Raw genomic sequence first — 19,516 nt, forward strand, 5'->3', positions numbered from 1 at the left:
CCTCCTGCTGCCGCTGTGCCACCGCTGCACGATTTCTGTTCTCATCCTGAAGCAAAGTTCTTAACCCGAGGTAATATTTCTGGGTTAGCGGAGTCTGTAACCTGAAGCGTATGTAACCTGAGGTACCACTGTATAGGGAAGCTTATTAACGTGTAATGTTTTGTTGTGTTTTCATATACAGTGGACACTCGGGTTGCGAACGTAATCTGTGGGGGAGGCACATTCGCAACCCGCAGTGTTCGCAACCAGCAGCGCGCGTCTGCGCATACGTGGGTTGCGATTTAGCGCTTCTGCGCATGCGCGACTGCCGAAACCCAGAAGTAACCTGTTCAGGTACCTCTGGGTTTCGGCGCTTTTGTAACCCGAAAAAAGGCAACCTGAATCATCTGTAACCCGAGGTATGACTGTACAGTGGTACCTTGGGTTACAGATGCTTCAGGTTATAGAAATATTACCTCGGGTTAAGCACTTTACTTCAGGATGAGAACAGAAATCATGCTCTGGTGACACAGCGGCAGACCCCATTAGCTAAAGTGGTACCTCAAGTTAAGAACAGTTTCAGGTTCAGAACAGACCTCCAGAATGAATTAAGTTCTTAACCTGAGATACCACTGTACTGTATGTTGGAAGCTGCCCAAAGTGGCTGGGGCCACCCAGTCAGATGGACGGGGCTTTATTATTATTATTATTATTATTATTATTATTATTATTATTAATGCGGGTGGAGGTGGCAACAACCAAGGGATCATGAGAAAGCCAGCCTGGGCCACCCACCTGCCCATTCGTTTCCTCTGCTCACTGGAGCTGCTGGCCTGCTTGTTTTGCTCCATTTCATCTTACAAAAATGCTATATAATATTATGTAATAGGAAGATAGGTCTCCACTGCTTCACATAGATTTGCTGCACTTCCATTGTCAAGTCAGGAGTGGGTGGGGCACGGCTGAAAAGGCTTTTGGCAGTAAAGAAATTAAGAGTTCAGGTTTTGCCAGTGCTGCCCATAACTGGAACTGAAAGACCAGTGACCAAGGCGGGTGAGAACGATTTGCTGGTGTTCTCCATGAAGTTTTATTTCCAGCCCCAGGTAGCAGTGCCATAGCATATAGCTGGGGAAACCAAGAGACTAGAAACTCGTACAGACTTGGCTTAGAGATGAGTAAGAAATCGAACACTCATTGATTTCATTGGACCCAGTGGTCTTCAAATTGTGTTGTGAGGAGAAATTCCTTAAAAGCTCACTGTGGGCTCCTCACCCAAAACACCAACAGAGGTGAACAAATTTCCTTGAAAGACAGTTTACCCACTACTATTTGTTGTCCCCCTGTCACACACAGCCACTCTTGGTGTGGGGCGACAGCTAGACCCAACAGGCCCAGTTAGCAGTGCATATAAATTTACTGGGCAACTGGCATGCATCCCAGAATGCATTGCAATGCTAATTGGTTCTGTGGGAAATGTACAGTATAGGATTTCCTTAGCGCAGAAGTCAACAGAGGAAAAATTCCCTGCAGAGTGTTTGAAAACCACAGACTAAACCTAAAGAATCGAGGAACTGGAGGTTTCTTTCTTTTGTGGGCCGCTGGCAGACAGCACTCTCTTTAGTTTTGCCCAGAGCACACCATATATAAAGGACTGCTCCTACAATATGAGCCTGTTCTATATGTATTTATTTTAGAACACTAATATTTCCCGCATCATAGAGCTGAGAGGCTCTCAAAGAGGCTCACAGAAGATTCTCAGAATAAAAACAACATTCACGTCCGGTTTCAGCAACAGAAATAACACGGTGTCCCTAGGGTGCCCAGATTATTTCGCTGGCATTTCCTGCCCTCATTCGTGGTCTTCCCAGGTGTTAACTATTGGCCTCTGCCTACAAGGGAGCAGAGCCCACTGACAAACTGAGCTGCTGGAACTCACTGAGCGCATGGTTAAAAAAGGTAAAGGGACCCCTGACCATTTGGTCCAGTCGTGACCAACTCTGGGGTTGCGGCAATCACCTTGCTTTATTGGCCGAGGGAGCCGGCGTCCACTTCCGCACAGAAACGCCATTTACCTTCCCGCCGGAGCAGTACCTATTTATCTACTTGCACTTTGATGTGCTTTCGAGCGCATGGTAGAGGCCATTATACGAGTCCCCTTATATGCATCCTCAGGGGTCAACATATGAACATCAAAAGGCAGGTGGGAGATAACAAGATAAAGGTCTTTATTGGCTGTGGTGTTGCATATTTGGGACCTTTTCCCCAGAAAAGCTTGTCTGGTACCCAAACTTATGATGGTACTAGGGCAAGAGACATTTGTTTATCTGCCCAGACATTCCAACTTTTTCTTTTTTCTTTAATGGGATGGCTTTTCTAGGGTTTTGTCATCTGGCTATGGCCTGCTGGTTTTGTGACTTTACTGGTCTTGTTTATTTATTTTGACTTAAATTTGCTGCACTAGGAAAAATACGTTTTACCGGGGACCTCAAGCTTATACATTTATAAAAACAAAACGTAACAATAAAGACCAGCCGCAAACCAGCTAAACTGAGACCCAGGCTCATAGCATCGTAAATTTGAAGGCAGAATGAAAAGGATTCTTTGTCATCAAGGTAAGGCATCAGTCATCTACGGTGGAATGTAGTCCAGATACCAGCACTCTTGGCTTTTACCATATACAGCAATTATTATTAACTTGGGCCTTGAGACAATGCAAGGAACCGATTTGTTTCCTAATGATATAACCATATCTGATACTTCTCCGCTCCCTCACCCGCAAATCTTGGAGCCTGCCCAGACCAGGAATGAAGAGGTCTCATGTGACACTTTGCCATGCTGCAGCACCGAGTATTTTTTTTTTAATGAAAAGTTTCTAGTCTTCATGCACAATAGCTTTTTTAGAAAGAGGAAGGTTTTGTCACCCCAAACCTTGCACAAATAGGGGTGATATTCAACTGAATGGTTGTGCTAGGGCAAGGGTTAGTACTAGCACAATGGGATGGAAGAGGGAATGCGGAGTGATATGAAAGTTGCTGTCACCCAGCAAGGGCAAGGCAATTCTTAGATTCTTATTAGCATAGCTTAAGGATCAAATAACCGAGTTCTATGTTGCTGCTGGAGTAGCAGGCGTGTTGCACAGGGATGGGAGTGCACAGCGCCGATCTCTTGGCTGGGTGCTTGCAAGCGCATGAAACGGACCCATCACAATTACCGTATTTTTTGCTCTATAAGACTCACTTTTCCCCTCCTAAAAAGTAAGAGGAAATGTGTGCACGTCTTACGGAGCGAATGCAGGCTGCGCAGCTACCCCAGAAGCCAGAACAGCAAGAGGGATTGCTGCTTTCACTGCGCAGCGATCCCTCTTGCTGTTCTGGCTTCTGAGATTCAGAATATTTTTTTTCTTGTTTTCCTCCTCCAAAAACTAGCTGCGTCTTGTGGTCTGGTGTGTATTATAGAGCAAAAAATACGGTACTTTAACACATACAAACATATCGTTTAGTGTACAGAAACATAAGAGCAGCCCTGCTGGAAAAGACCAAAGGCTTATCTAGTTCCTCATCTTGTTTCTCACAGGGGCATATGGGAAATCCATACAGCAGAGCAAGCGAGAAATAGCCCTATGACCGGGACCAGACTGCCAGTGTTATCCTCCATTAATATGCAAAGAAGTACATCCTTTGTTTGTTTGGATTTCCCACCTCTCAGCTTCCTTGGATGACCCCAGGTAGTGTGTACAGTAGAGTAAAGGTAAAGGTAAAGGGACCCCTGACCATTAGGTCCAGTCATGGCAGACTCTGGGGTTGTGGCGCTAATCTCGCTTTACTGGCCGAGGGAGCCGGCGTACAGCTTCGGGGTCATGTGGCCGGCATGACTAAGCCACTTCTGGCAAACCAGAGCAGCACACGGAAACACCGTTTACCTTCCCGCCGGATCTGTACCTATTTATCTACTTGCACTTTGACGTGCTTTCGAACTGCTAGGTTGGCAGGAGCAGGGACCGAGCAACGGGAGCTCACCCCGTCGCGGGGATTCGAACTGCCGACCTTCTGATCGGCAAGTCCTAGGCTCTGTGGTTTAACCCACAGCGCCACCCGCATCCCTTTGTACATTAGAGAGAGAGAGAGAGAATGGGGGGGGGGGGACACATTTCCCCTGTATACTTGCCACACACCATACATAATTTGATCAACCTCACCAGTCCACTTTTTCTCAGATCGATTCTAAATAGGCCTTCCAACCTTTCTTAGTAGGGGAAGCCTGTGATGAACCCTTGTCACACGAGATGCTTTTGGATCTGCACAACAAGTCAAGGCAACAAGCTTATCCCAATATGCCCCATGACCCAGGCAGAGTCCCGGCCAAACCACATGGGTAACGAACGCCTGGCAGCTCCCAGCACTTTTGGCCAAATTCCCTTCTCCCGGAGCATCTGGGTGGTGCTTCTGCAAGAGGAACACCAATCAGAGCCCAGCAGAGAGCCCAGACATGTCTGTGCAGGGTACAGCAAAACAAACCAGCAATCAGATCTCTCCATCTAACAGGCAGAAGCGTGGGAAGGCTCAAGGAGAAGCCTTGAGGACCTGGCTGGCCTGCTGCAAGGCTTACGCAAGAGAAGCCCATCCTCCTCCTTTACAAGGGGATGGTGAAATGGCTTGCCATTTGGAGTCCTCAATCCCCACCTTGTTTTGGGAAAGGCTATTATGACTCTCCTGTAAAAGCGTCCTCCTAGCAGGCGTCAGGGCTGGGAGTCCTGCGGCTGGAAGCCAAACAAAGGGAAACTTTGTTTTCAAGAAACCAGAAGTCCCAGGCTGTCTTCAAATAAACACAAGCCTCTCGCGCAGCAGACCTCGCATCTCATTCGCAGTTAAGACATTTTCTGGGAGGCCCCAGGACAGGAATAATATCCAAGACAGAGAGAGAGTAATAAGAAGAACAGAGAGGAGGGAGACATGGCAGGCATAGAATATCCCAGGCCTATTAAGGATGGAGGCAGGAGGGCTTGGGCTGTCTCCAAACTGACAGATTCTGGAGGCTTGTGTGTGCAAAGAGGGGGGTGGCAGAAAGAAAGAAAGAAAGAAAGAAAGAAAGGAAGGAAGGAAGGAAGGAAGGAAGGATGGAAGGAAGGAAAGTAAAAGTAGCCAGGAAAGACCTTAGCATTTGGTACAGGGGTTCAGAGATTCCCTTGGTCTTTTTCCCCCATAACCACCTCAACCCTTTGTGCCTCAAGCTCAGGATTAAAGGCCCGTTGCAGCATTTCTTGCCCTCCCCAGCCCTCCCCAGATTCATTTCAGCGACGAAGGAGTGGAAATCAATGCAAACGACTCCTTTGACTGCGGGGGAGGCAAGTCACTCCCCCTCTTTGCTTACATATTGTTTTGCTCACAGCATTCGCAGGAAGTATGTGGGGGGGATTAAAAAGCTCCTGGAATAGAGGATTGCGCCCCACTGCACCCCGAGTCCGTTTGAGCCATCCGCTTTCTGAGCAGCCAAGAAAGGCGAGGAGGAGAGAAAGTAGCCACGTCCCCCTCCCCAATCCCGAAGACGTCTCTTACCCAGAGAGCAACCAGCTGTTCCACTAACCTTTTAGCAACAACAATAACAGCCTTCAAGCCAGCTGGGGAGGCGGAGGCAGGCCAGGCTCGCAGTGCTGCTGGGAATTGTAGTCCTCTCCGCCTGCTCGTAAATGGGCAGGAGCGCAGCGCAGAGACTGCATCTCCCAAAGAGCCGCGCGAGGCAGGGGAGGCCGCTAAGGATTGTGGGCTTCGTAGTCCCAAGGCTCGGAGAAAGAAGGGGAGGATGGGGCCCCGGGGACTCCAAGTTCCAGGGAGCAGCATCGGCTGGGGGGGGGGGGGAAACACGGGCGCAGTTTGCTGGAAGGAGATAATGCAGAAGGGGGCTCAAGTTGCCCAAGAGAGGGATGCTGAGAAGGTTTTGTGGAGTAAAGGGCCCAGCTTCTGCCCTGGGCGCTTTAAGAACATTGCAAGCAGTTTACACGCGGGTTCGCGGGGGGCAAATTGCACGGATGGAAAAGAGACGTGGAAGCACAACGATGGAGCACAGACAAATAGGAAGGAATAAGCGGAGGAACGCGTGCAAAAATGTGCAGCTCCATGCACACGCACACATACACCCCCCGACATGCACATGGAGAGTTTATCCAAGCAGTCAGACATAAAAGGGAGTAGCTGGTTTGCAGCCGCCTCCACAAATAAGAAGAAACAAATGCACGTGCACCCGCAGGTGTGCGAAACTCTCTAGAGAGGCATTCTCATATACCGCGCAAAACCCGCAGAGAGCGAAATCGTGCACAGGAAGTCGGTGCCATGTGTGATGAGTCATCGCCAGAGCCAAACACTGCACCTGTTCTAGTGTAATTGATAGGAAAAGATGGGCGGTATGCAATGCAAAGCTCTCGGTGTTTCATGCAAAAGCTGTTGCCTGCCTCCAAAGCCTCAGACAGGTTTCACCTCCCCTTTCTGCTTTCTGTTCCCTTCTCCATTTTCAGGTCTCTGGTTTTCCTGTTCCCTGTTCCTTGGAATTCCTGGCTTTCAAGTTCTTTCTCCTCCTGGCCTGGTGTAGTTTTAGGAACGGCAGGGGTTGGTACCCTAGACATTTCTGATCTATGCTCCAAGCATTGCAACTTTGTGCCCCCAGCCCTGGGAAGTCCTGCAATTTGCCCACATTTATCTAAATTAACTTGCTAAAGGGCTCAGGATGTCCCAGGACCTATTGCTGAATGTGGCAACTTGGGTTTTTGCAAAGCTCAGTTTACTTGCGGAGGAGTTGAGCTCTTGCATGGTACTGCTTTGATTTGGCAAGACCAGGTCTTTACACAACTTCAGTGACAGGGAAAGTCACCAGAATTAGACAGAAGCTAGGGGATAAGGATTTCAAGGTGAAAGCAGGGTTTTGTACTCCTACAACATGGATGTTGACTAGAACACAACAGCATGCACACATGCACACAAAAAGAGGGTTGGAAAGACTTCAGGTTTGCAGGATTTATATTATTGGTGTTTTTGCTATTATTATTAACATGATAAGAATTAAGGGAGAGTATCTATGATTAGGGACAGGTGAATCTGCCCTTTACAGTTTCTCACATTTTCTCAGTTTTCTAATCTTCAATTCAGTTGTCCTCATTTCCACATCAGTTTGCAAATTCTGTTTCGAAAAGTCCTCATGAAAATTGTTCAGTGATTTAATGTGCGTTTCTCCTAATACGTACATGTTTGTATACATTTCCCCCCCAATGTACACACTTTTTGCAAAGCGGATTTCCCCCAAGATTTATATTTCCCCTAATATAACACATGATTTTAAAGTTATTTCCACCAATACATATTGTAGGCAGATGTCACCTTGGTATATTTTGGTGCACGTTACTTGCAGTGCATTGCAAAATTCAAAAAAGTGTGAATTTTGAAAGATACCTGCACTTCCGTTCACGTTGTGTTTCAGAAAGTGCCAAATAGGTAGATTAACCTTTAAATGTGAGCCAGATAGGATGTCTCTCCCATCCTTATCATCAGTGTTTGATACTCATTCTATCAGCCAAACCCTACTGGATGGGTTCATTTCCTTCTCCTCCCTCTTTTCTCTGGCTATTGTGAAGGGGAGCTACTACCATTGCTACCAATCCAGCAACAGTGAGAGGAGGAGGAGGAAGCGAGGTCATCCATGCTCCTTTGCCTAATAGAAGCCTGACAAAAGATAGGGAGAACATTAAGCTTCCTCCGTCTCCATGCCAGGAAAAATGTCATCTGGAAAATGTCAGTGAGATAGGCTGCTGACTAAAGCAGGAAAGCAGAGCCAATCCAAACATTGGCGGCACTGCTAGGTGGGGGCGAGAGGGAGGCCTTGTCAGCTACATCCTTGAAAGAAGTGGCTCTGCAAGGACTTTTCCGTGAGGCATCTCCAGCCTGTTTGTCTCATGCTGTGGCCGGCATCACGCACACAAATTTAGAGAGTGCAAAGGGATAGAGAGATGACTCTGCCTGCACTTAAGGTGACAGGTTTTTCAGTCCTCCTAGCTGCTTGTTTTCCTCCCTGCTAACACTCCTGCGCCAGGTTATTCATGCTGTGATTTTGTGGAAATGCAGAAATACCATAAACCATGAGACTAACTGACTGCAGGGATCTCAGGTTTCATTGCTTAAAAACAAAAACAAAACAAATTTCTAGTCCTTACGGCTGCAAATATATACTTAAAAGTATGCATGTGTCCATGTGTGTAATGTCTGGTGAAATCTTAAAAGCTCAAGAAGTAGCTGCTTATATACGATTTCCATCCATCAGAGGCTCCCTTAAAGGTAAAGGTAAAGGGACCTCTGACCATTAGGTTCAGTCGTGGCCGACTCTGGGGTTGCGGCACTCATCTCGCTTTATTGGCTGAGGGAGCCAGCGTACAGCTTCCGAGTCATGTGGCCAGCATGGCAAACCAGAGCAGCGCACGGAAATGCTGTTTATCTTCGTGCAGGAGTGGTACCTATTTATCTACTTGCACGGGCTTTCGAACTGCTAGGTTGGCAGGAGCAGGGACCGAGCAACGGGAGCTCACCCCGTCGTGGGGATTCGAACTGCCGACCTTCTGATCGGTAAGCCCTAGGCTCTGTGGTTTAGACCACAGCGCCACCCACATCCCTTACGTCTCTCCAAAACAGAATAATGTGCCAAACAATGGCAGAATCATACAAAATAAAGGGAATGAACACAAATCTGTTTAATTGGCTGAATTTATGCAGATTGCAGAATGTGTTTGGATGTTGCTGCTTAGGCGAACCTTGATGCAGAATTTGGGTCTTCGTTTGTTGTTAGAATTCAATACACACCGGTGTGCCCTGCACTCTGTCCTGAATCTCACTGGGCTACATGGATGTAGCCGGGTAGGGGGGTGGGAGCCGCCCCCCGTCAAGTAAACAAATAAAAACACTTAACTAAAAGTAGGAATTGTAGAAAGACTTTGACAGATTTTTCTGAGTGCTTGGGGTCAAAAGAAAGTAATCTAAAGCAACTGTTGTTGAGACATTTCATTCTGAATCTGCTGGACAGAGCCAGACAGAGGATGATAACGGGTGGGTGTCGTCCTGTCCCTCTAACATAAATCTCAGCTATGCCCATGCTGGGGCATATGAGTACCCTGCTGATTCCTGTCAGGCAGATGGGCTGATGAAGCATCCTGCAGCTTTAAACGGAAATGGCAGCACAAAAACAGCACTCCTGTTGTTTCAGAACCAATTGGAAGAAGCATCCAGACTAGATGATCGCGCAGGAGCTGCTACCCAGTGTTAGAAACTGAGAAATGAAAGCTAGGAGCTAAATGGCACCTTAAACCTAGGTTATGGGTACAACAATGGAATGTCTAGGCACACTTTTTTAGTACAGTCATACCTCATGTTGCGTCCACTTCAGGTTGCATTTTTTCGCGTTGCGGACTGCCAAAACCCGGAAGTACCAGAATGGGTTACTTCCAGGTTTCGGCAGTCGTGCATGCGCAGAAGCGCTAAATCGCGCTTTGCACATGCACAGAAGCACCAAATCGCAACCCGCAGACATGCAGACACGGGTTGCAAATGCGGGTTGCGAACATGCATCCCGCATGGATCACAATCGCAACCCGAGCGCCCACTGTACAAGAATACAAAGCTGAAAATGAATGAACTACAGCTAAAAGTGTTATGTTCCTTTTTCACATGGTTTAGTCTTCATCTGAAGACTTCAAAAAACAACAAAACAACAACAAAACCTAAAGCCATGCTTCCCCTGCCCAGCCCCTTAATATTTTTAAGATGGTCTCTTCTCCATTCTTCAGAGAGTGGCTGGAAGTGGAGAGGCAGAAAAAAGCCCCCCTTTCCTTCCACACTGCAGTTTTAATCTGAAATCTCAGGCGTGGCACTGCGCCCAGAGCTCAGAAACTACTGGCGCTAATGAAATTCCCTGTTGCAATATGCGCCCAGAACAATGGGAGTTGTCAAACACTGCTGCTACCCTTGTGGGCGCTGGCAGAGAGGCCTACCATTTTGGACCCATAAGCCTGATCCCCAGAGGACACACCCCCTGCTTATGTGCTTTGGCCAGAGTTAATTCTGACGGTGCACTGCACAGGTTTCGCTCAGCGGAAGCGAAGATACAGCAAGAAATATCTGCCGCTATAAGCCTTTGCTTGTTATAGCTGCTTGGGGCCTCATGCCGTAAAAAGCAACAAGAGTCTTGTTGGGTTTTAAGCAGGAGTTGGAGTATCTTGAGAGAGTGCTTTAAGATCCCGCAGAGCCCCATGTCAGCAGCTTTCAGGCTAGCATGGAGCGCATGGATGTGTGCTGAGAGTGCATGAGTGTGTGCGTCTATGCGCTGGTGGGTAGGCTGAGGGCGTCGTAACTTGGACATAAAAAATGTTTTCCTGCGCCCCAGCATGCTGTAGATGGGGCTGCCGTTTGGAGGATGACGACGCGGGGCAGTGCTAAAAAACAGAGACCACGGCTTGATAGGGACCTAATTAAGTCTTCGATCCGGCTGGCTCATCTGCCTCTCATTAGTGCCTCTGATGCCAGGCCTGGCACTAAAGTGAACAGAAGGGGTTGTTGGCTCAGCATTCTGTGGCCAGCCCCGCACTGAGTGCCAGCTCGCCTCGTCTCGCCAGGCTGCTCCTGTCCTCCTCTAGCCTGCCAGTCACTGGGCTTAAAGTGAAAATGCTCATCAGAAGAAGATTTGGCAGTGCAGTATTCATCCAGCATCTATCTATCATCTATCTGTCTGTCTATATCTATCTATCTATCTATCTATCTATCTATCTATCTATCTATCTATCTATCATCTCTCTCTCTCTCTCTCTCTCTCTCTCTCATCTATCTATCTATCTATCTATCTATCTATCTATCTATCTATCATCTATCTATCTCTATCTATCTATCTATCTATCTATCTATCTATCTATCTATCTATCTATCTATCTATGCAGGTTTTGGTGTCCTCGGGTGTCTTCCCGTGTAAAAGTTGGGGTGTCTAGGCGACGTTTCGACGAGGTCTCACTCGTCATCTTCAGGCTGGTGCTTTCGGCTTCTTGTTACTGGAACAGAGCGGGATCTCAATGTTTGAGTTCCTATAAATACTGTAGAGGGGGTGTGGTGTCTAGCCTCCAATGTTCTGGGCAGAGAGGAAGTTCCCAGGCTAGTGTGCCTTTTCTTCTTTTGTTCCTTAATTACTTGAGAGATACCTTGAGTGATTTCTTGAGTGATATCCTGAGTACCACTTAGGTGGGTCATTAGGTGTGGATTAGTTGCTAAAGTCTTTGTGTCTTGACCTCTTGAACTTTGTGAAGAGTTTTCCTGAGAAGATGGCTGTATTGCACTTAGTTGTGCTTTGGCTTGGCTTCGTGTATAGGGGCGAGCTGTGGTTTTGTGGCTTGTGTCAGCCAGATCTGTGTAGGGATTGCAGGGGGGTGCAGCATCCGGAGGTGCCACCATGGACTGGCTACTGGATGGTGTCAGTAATTCATCTGTGGAGAGGGTCTGGGTTTGGGTCTGGTGTGGTTGATTGGTGTTGGCGTTCTGTGTGCCTCTGGATCTGGTGTCAGTTTTTGTGGGGAGGGCTAATTTCCAGATGTCTGGCAAGCGGGATGTGTCGTCACGCTTGTTCATGTTGTGAGGGTGTTTCTCTATCTCGATGGCTTCCATGATTATTCTCTTGTGGTGATGTTCCGTGTTAAAGAGCAATTTGGAATCTGCAAAATTAATTTCGTGTCCTGTTTCTTTCATGTGTTGGAAAAGAGAGGAAGTTTTTTCTTCTTTTTTGACGGCATTCTTGTGTTCTGCGATACGTGCATTTATTCGAAAGCAACTATCTATCTATCTATCTATCTATCTATCTATCTATCTATTTATTCGAAAGCAACTATCTATCTATCTATCTACGAAAGCAACTATCTATCTATCTATCTATCATCTATATCTATCTATCTATCTATCTATCTATCTATCTATCTATCTATCTATCTATCATCATCATCATCATTATCTATCTATCTATCTATCTATCTATCTATCTATCTATCTATCTATCTCTATCATCTATCTATCTATCATCTATCAATCTATCATCTATCTATCTATCTATCTATCTATCTATCTCTCTCTCTCTCTATCTATCTATCTATCTATCTATCTCTATCATCTATCTATCTATCTATCTATCTATCTATCTATCTATCTATCTATCTATCATCTATCTATCATCTATCTATCTATCTATCTATCATCTATCTATCTATCTATCTATCTATCTATCTATCTATCATCTATCTATCTATCTATCTATCTATCTATCTATCTATCTATCTATCTATCTATCTATCTATCATCTATATCTATCTATCTATCTATCTATCTATCTATCTATCTATCTATCTATCTCTATCATCCATATCTATCTATCATCTCTGCCTGCCTTCAATTTGTTACTGAGGCGAGTTAAAGGATTTGATTTACTGTTTTTCTCGTTCTTCACGTAATACAGAACGAGGAAACCTGGAAATGCAACCCTGATATTTAAACTGAACTAATAAGAATGATGATGCTACCCGAGTCCTGCACCCCCATCTCAAATATATACAGTTAGCCCGCAACTTATGTGCATTTAATTTGTGCATGTTTAGCTTCACATGCGTGGCAATTTTTTTTTTAAAAAAAGTGTACAGGGTTCTGGGGAAAAATGACTTTGGCGATCTCACTCGCCATTGAACTCAATGGGCTTTGACTATATATAATTTTGGCTTTAGACGTGGTCCCTGGAACATAACCCCCACTTAAGTTGCGGGATTAATGTATGTATTTAAGGTTGGGTCTTGCTCACATTCATCTCATCACACTTGCCTCCCAGTGCGGTGTAGTGGTTAAGAGCAGTGGACTCATAATCTGGTGAACCGGGTTCGATTCCTCGCTCCTCCACATGCAGCTGCTGGGTGACCTTGGGCCAGTCACACTTCTCTGAAGTCTCTCAGCCTCACTCCCCTCACAGAGTGTTTGTTGTGGGGCAGGAAGGGAAAAGGAGATTGTTAGCTGCTTTGAGACTCCTTAGGGTAGTGATAAAGCGGGATATCAAATCCAAACTCTTCTTCTTCTTCTCTTCCTTTGTTACTATAAATTCCTTGGGACTAGAGATCTGTTCTGGGAGCTATAGTTTGCTAAGGGCACTGAGAACTGATAGTAGACCCCTATTCCTGTCACAGGACGCGGGTGGCACTGTGGGTAAAACCTCAGTGCCTAGGACTTGCCGATCGTATGGTCGGCGGTTCAAATCCCCGCGGCGGGGTGAGCTCCCGTCGTTCGGTCCCAGCTCCTGCCCACCTAGCAATTCGAAAGCACCCTCAAGTGCAAGTAGATAAATAGGTACCGCTTTATAGCGGGAAGGTAAACGGCGTTTCCATGTGCTGCGCTGGTGCAGGCTCGCCAGAGCAGCTTTGTCATGCTGGCCACGTGACCCGGAAGTGTCCTCAGACAGTGCTAAACCACAGCATGTGCTAAACCACAGCAACTAAGCTGTTCAGTAAACCATGGCTCATGTTACTGGATCACTGACACTGTTGACTGTATAAACTGGGCCACTGAAGCAGTGGTGGGCCTTCTTTTTTGGCTGTGCGCGAAAGTTTAAAATGGGCGCTTATGTTTGTTTGCTCTGACTGATAGCCCACATAGAGGCTCAAGTTAAAAGCAGACTTTCAGAGCGGCCCTGTGAGAAAGTTTACCAGTGCTCCCATTTAACAGTAGGGGATTTAAATCTGAGAATGAGGGCTGGTACTACTTCAGAGTTAAGGGGCTCACATGACTTAATGCCCATCTACCTGGGATAAACATCTACCTGACATTCAGAAGACATCTGAAGGCAGCCCTGTTCAGGGAAGTTTTTAATATGTGACATTTTAGTGTATCTTTCATCTTTGTTGGAAGCCGCCCAGAGTGGCTGGGGAGACCCAGCCAGATGGGAGGGGTACAAATAATAAATTATTATTATTATTATTATTATTATTATTATTATTATTATTATTATTATTATATCTACATACCCGCCAACATTTCTCCAATGAAAATAGGGACATGTCAATAATAATAATAATAATAATAATAATAATAATAATAATAATACCCCATCAATCTGACTGGGTTGCCCCAGCCACTCTGGGTGGCTTCCAGCATATATAAAAACATAAAAAGGTAACGGACCCCTGACAGTTAAGTCCAGTCCTGTCGTGAATGACTCTGGGGTTGCAGCGCTCATCTTGCTTTATTGGCTGAGGGAGCCGATGTTTGTCTGCAGACAGTTTTTTCTGGATCTTGTAGCCAGCATGACTAAGCCGCTTCTGGCGAAACCAGAGCAATGCATGGAAACGCCGTTTACCTCCCTGCCAGAGCGGTACCTTTTTATCTACTAGCACTTTGACATGCTTTCTAACTGCTAGGTTGGCATGAGTTGGGACCAAACAACGGGAGCTCACCCTGTCGTGGGGCTTCAAACCACCGACCTTCCGATCAGCAAACCTAAGGTTCAGTGGTTTACACCACAGTGCCAACATACTAAAACATCAAACCATAAAAATGCTTCCCTTTACAGGGCTGTCTTCAGCTGTTTTCAAAAGGTTGTATAGTTACTTATCTCCTTGGCTCAGGGATTGCATAACCATACACTCCAACATTTCTCCAATGAAAATAGGGGAAGCGGGACATTCTGGGATCAAATCAGAAACTGGGATGGCATCTGTAAATCCAGGAGTGTCCCTGGAAAATAGGGACACGTGGAGGGTCTGCAACTAATCTCCCTGCTAGGAATCAAAGTTCTGGCTGAGCCTTCTCCCTATAACAGTAGTTTTCTCAGTGCAGGGTTCCCCCTTCCCGACACAGGAGCATTCAAACATGCAACTTAGTCTGAACATGAATTTACCATGTGATCTCCTACCAGAGTGACTTGCCCAGAGAAAGTATGGCTAGGCCACATGGTAGCTATTTTCCATCTGAACCTCACCATGCGCATTGCCTACATGGATGCTTGGCTGGTATCACTGAACGCATCTGTGGGGGGGGGGGTTTCAAAAGGCTCCATCACGCTGCCACATTGCTGGCACCTCCTTGTTTGGGGCCAGCTGGTCTGAGCAGACGGCCCTGTTTGGCCAGGCTGTGTGTGAGTGTGGCAAAAGCCAGATGGGACCCATGCCACAGTGAGCCAGGCTTTACTGCAGTGCAAGGGCTTGCTGGCGATGGCTGTGCATCTTCACAAGCTCCTTCTTGTACAAAGTTACAGATTCCATCAAACTAGAGGCCAGTTCACCTTCCCCGAGGTGTCAGGGAGAGTGCATCTGTGCAGCAGATGGGCCCTTTCACCTTAACACTTAAATGAGATAATATTGTGGTCATGTGGAGTGCAGAGAGTTTTGAGACCCATTTGTTCCTCCGAGCTCTCACCGCAAACCATGGCAACAAGTGGGATCAGCCACGATTATTATACTGAGAGGATAGGTGTGACCTGATATTTACTGGGCAGCAGACTGGTGTTCTCTCTAGCAAAGGCCACCTTCATCTAATATTTTGTAGCCCGTTACAGTGGTACCTTGGTTTATGAACTTAATCCATTCCAGAAGTCTGTTCTTAAACCAAAGCTTTCTTAAACCAAAGCGTGCTTTCCCATAACAGCGGGGGACTCAATTTACAAATGGAACACACTCAACAGGAAGTGGAACATGTTCTGCTTCCAAGGCAAAGTTCACAAACCAAAACACCTACTTCCGGGTTTGCAGCGCTCTTACTCCAAGATGTTCATAAACTAAGCTGTTCTTAAACCAAGGTACCACTGTACACCCAAACCTCTTCAAAGTAACCTCATTCTCAACAGGTACTTATTCCATAGCGTGGTGATGGGGGCTGCCAGGGCGATGGCCCAGGACATATTTTTGTGGGGGGCACTGCTCATGCTGCTCTGCCAGGCTAGCCCTGAGCCTCTTTGTGGTGTCAGCGTCAAGGGCTGGGCTAGCATTGTGGGCATGTTCACTCTCCACCCCCGGTGCCTGTGCTCCTGCCCCGGGCTCCAGCAAACCACGCTATGCTACTTCTTCATTGACATTTCCCACACAAGATGATCCTCAGGATCCCTTCCAACTCTACAATTCTTTGACTCTATTCAAAGACATTAGTGGTGGCAGCCCAAAAGGAAGCTTTGCAAGAACTGAGCTGCTAGATCAAAGCAGGACTCCTGGAAGTTGAGTCCCAACATTTCTGCAGTTGAATTAACATAAGCTTTAGAGAAAAATGTGCCCGACTTGTCATAGATTAATAAGCACAGTGGGGTAAAAATCTATTTTTTGGTTGCTGCTGCTTACTGCTTTGTGTGTTGGAAAGCTTTTTCCTTTTCTGAAATCAACATTACAAAATTCTCTTTCCCTCCCCTGCTCCTGTTACCACCCCCTTGCGTTCTCTACTCCTGCATATATTTATGGGGACATTTTATTTATTGAGAGTCCTTTAAGGATGTGGACACTGCTGTACAATTCAGATCTGCTGCCCTGAGTGGGATATAAATCAAAACAAACAAACCGCTAAATAAAATATGACAACAGGAGAGTGGTTTAGCTTTTAATAGCTCTTCAATAGGATGATACGGATGAACCAAATTATTTGACACAGATGTATTGACTCTGCTTTCAGCAGGGATTGGGGAGGTAGTCCAGATAATGATTCTGAAAAGGACATTATGCAGTCCCACAGTAGAAACTGAACCACTCTGGACCTGAGATATAAAATAACTGAGAAACGTACTCTCATACATGTATTGCTCAGAAGTAAGTCCCACTGAATTCAGTCGAGCCGACTCCCAGAACAGTCAAATCTACTGATGGTCATAACCTTGGGCCAGAGGTAGGGAACAAGTGGCTCTTTGTGAAATCATAGAATTGTAGAATTGGAAGGGACCGCAAGGGCCATCAAGTTCAACCCCCCCCTTCAATGCAGGAATCTCAACTGAAGCATCTATGACAGCTGTCCATCAACTCTGCTTAAAAACCTCCAAGGAAGGAGAGTCCACAACCTCCAGAGGGAGACCATTCCACTATCAAACAGAAGTTTTTCTGTATGTTTAATTGGAATCTCCTTCATTGTAACTTGAAGCCATTGGTGTTTGAGTCCTATCCTCCATCTGACAGCCCTTGAGATATTTGAAGATAGCTATCATTTGTCCTCCTCAGATGTTGTTGCTGGACTTCAGCTCCCATCAACATCAGCCAGCATGGTCAATGGATGCCCCTCCCCATCCTTGTGGAACATGATGAACTCAGAAGTACTTCCTTCAAAGTCAGCCTGCATACACACTAACCCATTTGCAGCGCAAAAACGTAGTTTTTCCTCAATCTGAAATGGTTCACCTGCATCCTCAACATGCTGATTTCAATCTAGATTGATTCTAGATCCTGCTTTCTGCAAGAGTGAGGACAGAGGCATATCTCTTGCACCCTTGGCAAGATGTATCGGTGGCTCTGAAGCCAGGAGAGACCATGGATGAGAAACTCTACCAGTGACCAGAGGTGTATTGAGGCACCTGTGTGTTTTGCCCAGGGAACACCTGGATGGGTGGGCAGATGCCTAACCAGAGTGGAGAGGTGTGATTTTGGGGCCCTTTGTGGCTGTCACCGTCTAGGTACGCCTCTGGGTGGGTAGGGCCATTTGATAGCATTTGAAAATCTCCCCACGCCTCAATTAGGTTACCCACACCTTTTTCTTCCCTACGCACATCTCAGACGAATGAAGTAGGAAGTGGGGATTGTGATCTTGCTATATGCCCACCCACAATGTTATTGGACAGGTGTAGATATAGCCCCTCACCCATTGCCAGGGCCACCTACATCTGTTTTCAAATTGAGTTTTTACTTTTGGAATGGAGCCAGTTTCTCAATACAGTGGTACCTCAAGTTAAGTACCGTATTTTTTCGCTCTATAAAATGCACTTTTCCCCCTCCAAAAATTAAGGGGAAATGTGTGTGCATCTTATGGAGCGAATGCAGGCTCCATGGCTTCAGCGAAAGCAATGCGAAGCCTCTGGAGCACAGCAGGCGGCAATCCCTGGAGCTGGAGAGCGAGAAGGGTTGGTGCGCACCGACCCCTCTTGCTCTCCTGGCTTTGCTTCACTGGAGAGGCACTGCGCAGCTTTCCCTCTCTGCGCAGCACCCCTTCAGCGAAGCGGGAGAAGAAATGGAAGGGGCTCAGTTTCTCCTGCTGCTTTGCTGAAGGGGCGCTGTGCAGAAAGGGGGAGATTCCCCCCCCTTGTTCTCCCCCTCTAAAACTAGGGGCGTCTTATGGTCAGGTGCATCCTATAGAGTGAAAAACACGGTACTTAATTTGTTCCGGAGGTCCGTTCTTAACCTGGAACTGTTCTTAACCTGAAGCACCATTTTAGCTAATGGGGCCTCCCACTGCCACCGGAGCATGATTTCTGTTCTCATCCTGAAGCAAAGTTCTTAACCTGAAGCACTATTTCTGGGTTAGCGGAGTCTGTAACCTGAAGCGTATGTAACCGGAGGTACCACTGTAAGTGCTTTTCAGGGGCAAAAAATATGCAGTAGATCTAAATTGGGTGCAGACTACATAAAACAAAGCAAAGTTCTTAACCTGAAGCACTACTTCTGGGTTAGCGGAGTCTGTAACCTGAAGCGTATGTAACCCGAGGTACCACTGTAAGTGCTTTTCAGGGGCAAAAAATATGCAGTAGATCTAAATTGGGTGCAGACTACATAAAACAACAACAACAAACCTAAATACTCAGTCTCTACTGATGCTAGAATAAAATGTCAGGTGTACCCAGTCTAAATGTTCACAGGACCATAAGAAACCTAAGATCAGGCCAGTGGGCCGTCTGGCCCTGCATTCTGTTTTCACAGTGACCAACCAGATGACTGAAACATAGAACTGTAGAGCTGGAAGCGGGTCTGATGGTCATCTAGCCCAACCCCCTGCAAAGCAGGAATTTCAACTAATGCATTTATGACAGATCCAACCTCTCATTAGAAATGCCAGTGGGAAGCTCACAAGGATATGAGCACAACAGTATGCTCCCCTCCTATGAGACTAGGACGTGCAAGCTGAGCCCTCGCCCGCTGCCATCAACGTGGAATTCAATGCCTTCGCTAGGCTCTGCTTGGGGAATTTTTGTTTCTTGTTAGGAGCCACCTTTCTGGAACTCCAGAGACCTTCTGTGCCTCCATGTTGTTTGGGCAGCCGGTGATTAAACAAGCCACTGACTGGATAATTGCAGGCTGCACATGGTGGCTGTTGTCCCCGGGATTTGGTGTGTTATTGCAGAGCCGCTCTGGCGGGTAATGGCTCTCTGCTGCAGCTGAACGAGCAACATGGAGAGCTCCACCATGCACAGTCCGCAATTATCCAGTCAGTGGCTTGCTTAATCACACTGCTCCTCAGCATCCTCTAGAAGGGTGGAAGTCCAGCTTTTGCCTCCAGGATCTCCTGGGCTGGTATCACAAGAGACGCAGTTTTTACTTCCTGCCTACTGAGTTCCT

General features: G+C 46.6%; 1 protein-coding gene across 3 annotated transcripts in view; it reads right to left on the minus strand.

Moving 5' to 3' along the window:
* CALCOCO1 (calcium binding and coiled-coil domain 1) overlaps nucleotides 1–5,665 on the minus strand; it is a 35,873-nt gene extending 30,208 nt beyond the window's left edge. The window contains exon 1 of one of the 3 annotated variants that reach the window (XM_083728875.1): nucleotides 5,560–5,665. The gene's annotated coding sequence lies outside the window, so the exon portion shown is untranslated. Of the gene's footprint in view, nucleotides 1–5,346 lie in introns of all 3 variants that reach the window. The other 2 variants (XM_083728874.1, XM_083728876.1) reach the window with 2 other exon arrangements.
* Between the last annotated feature and the right edge of the window lie 13,851 nt (nucleotides 5,666–19,516).

The sequence above is a fragment of the Podarcis gaigeae genome, assembly GCF_964106915.1.
Source record: "Podarcis gaigeae genome assembly, chromosome: 2".
NCBI lineage: Eukaryota > Metazoa > Chordata > Lepidosauria > Squamata > Lacertidae > Podarcis > Podarcis gaigeae.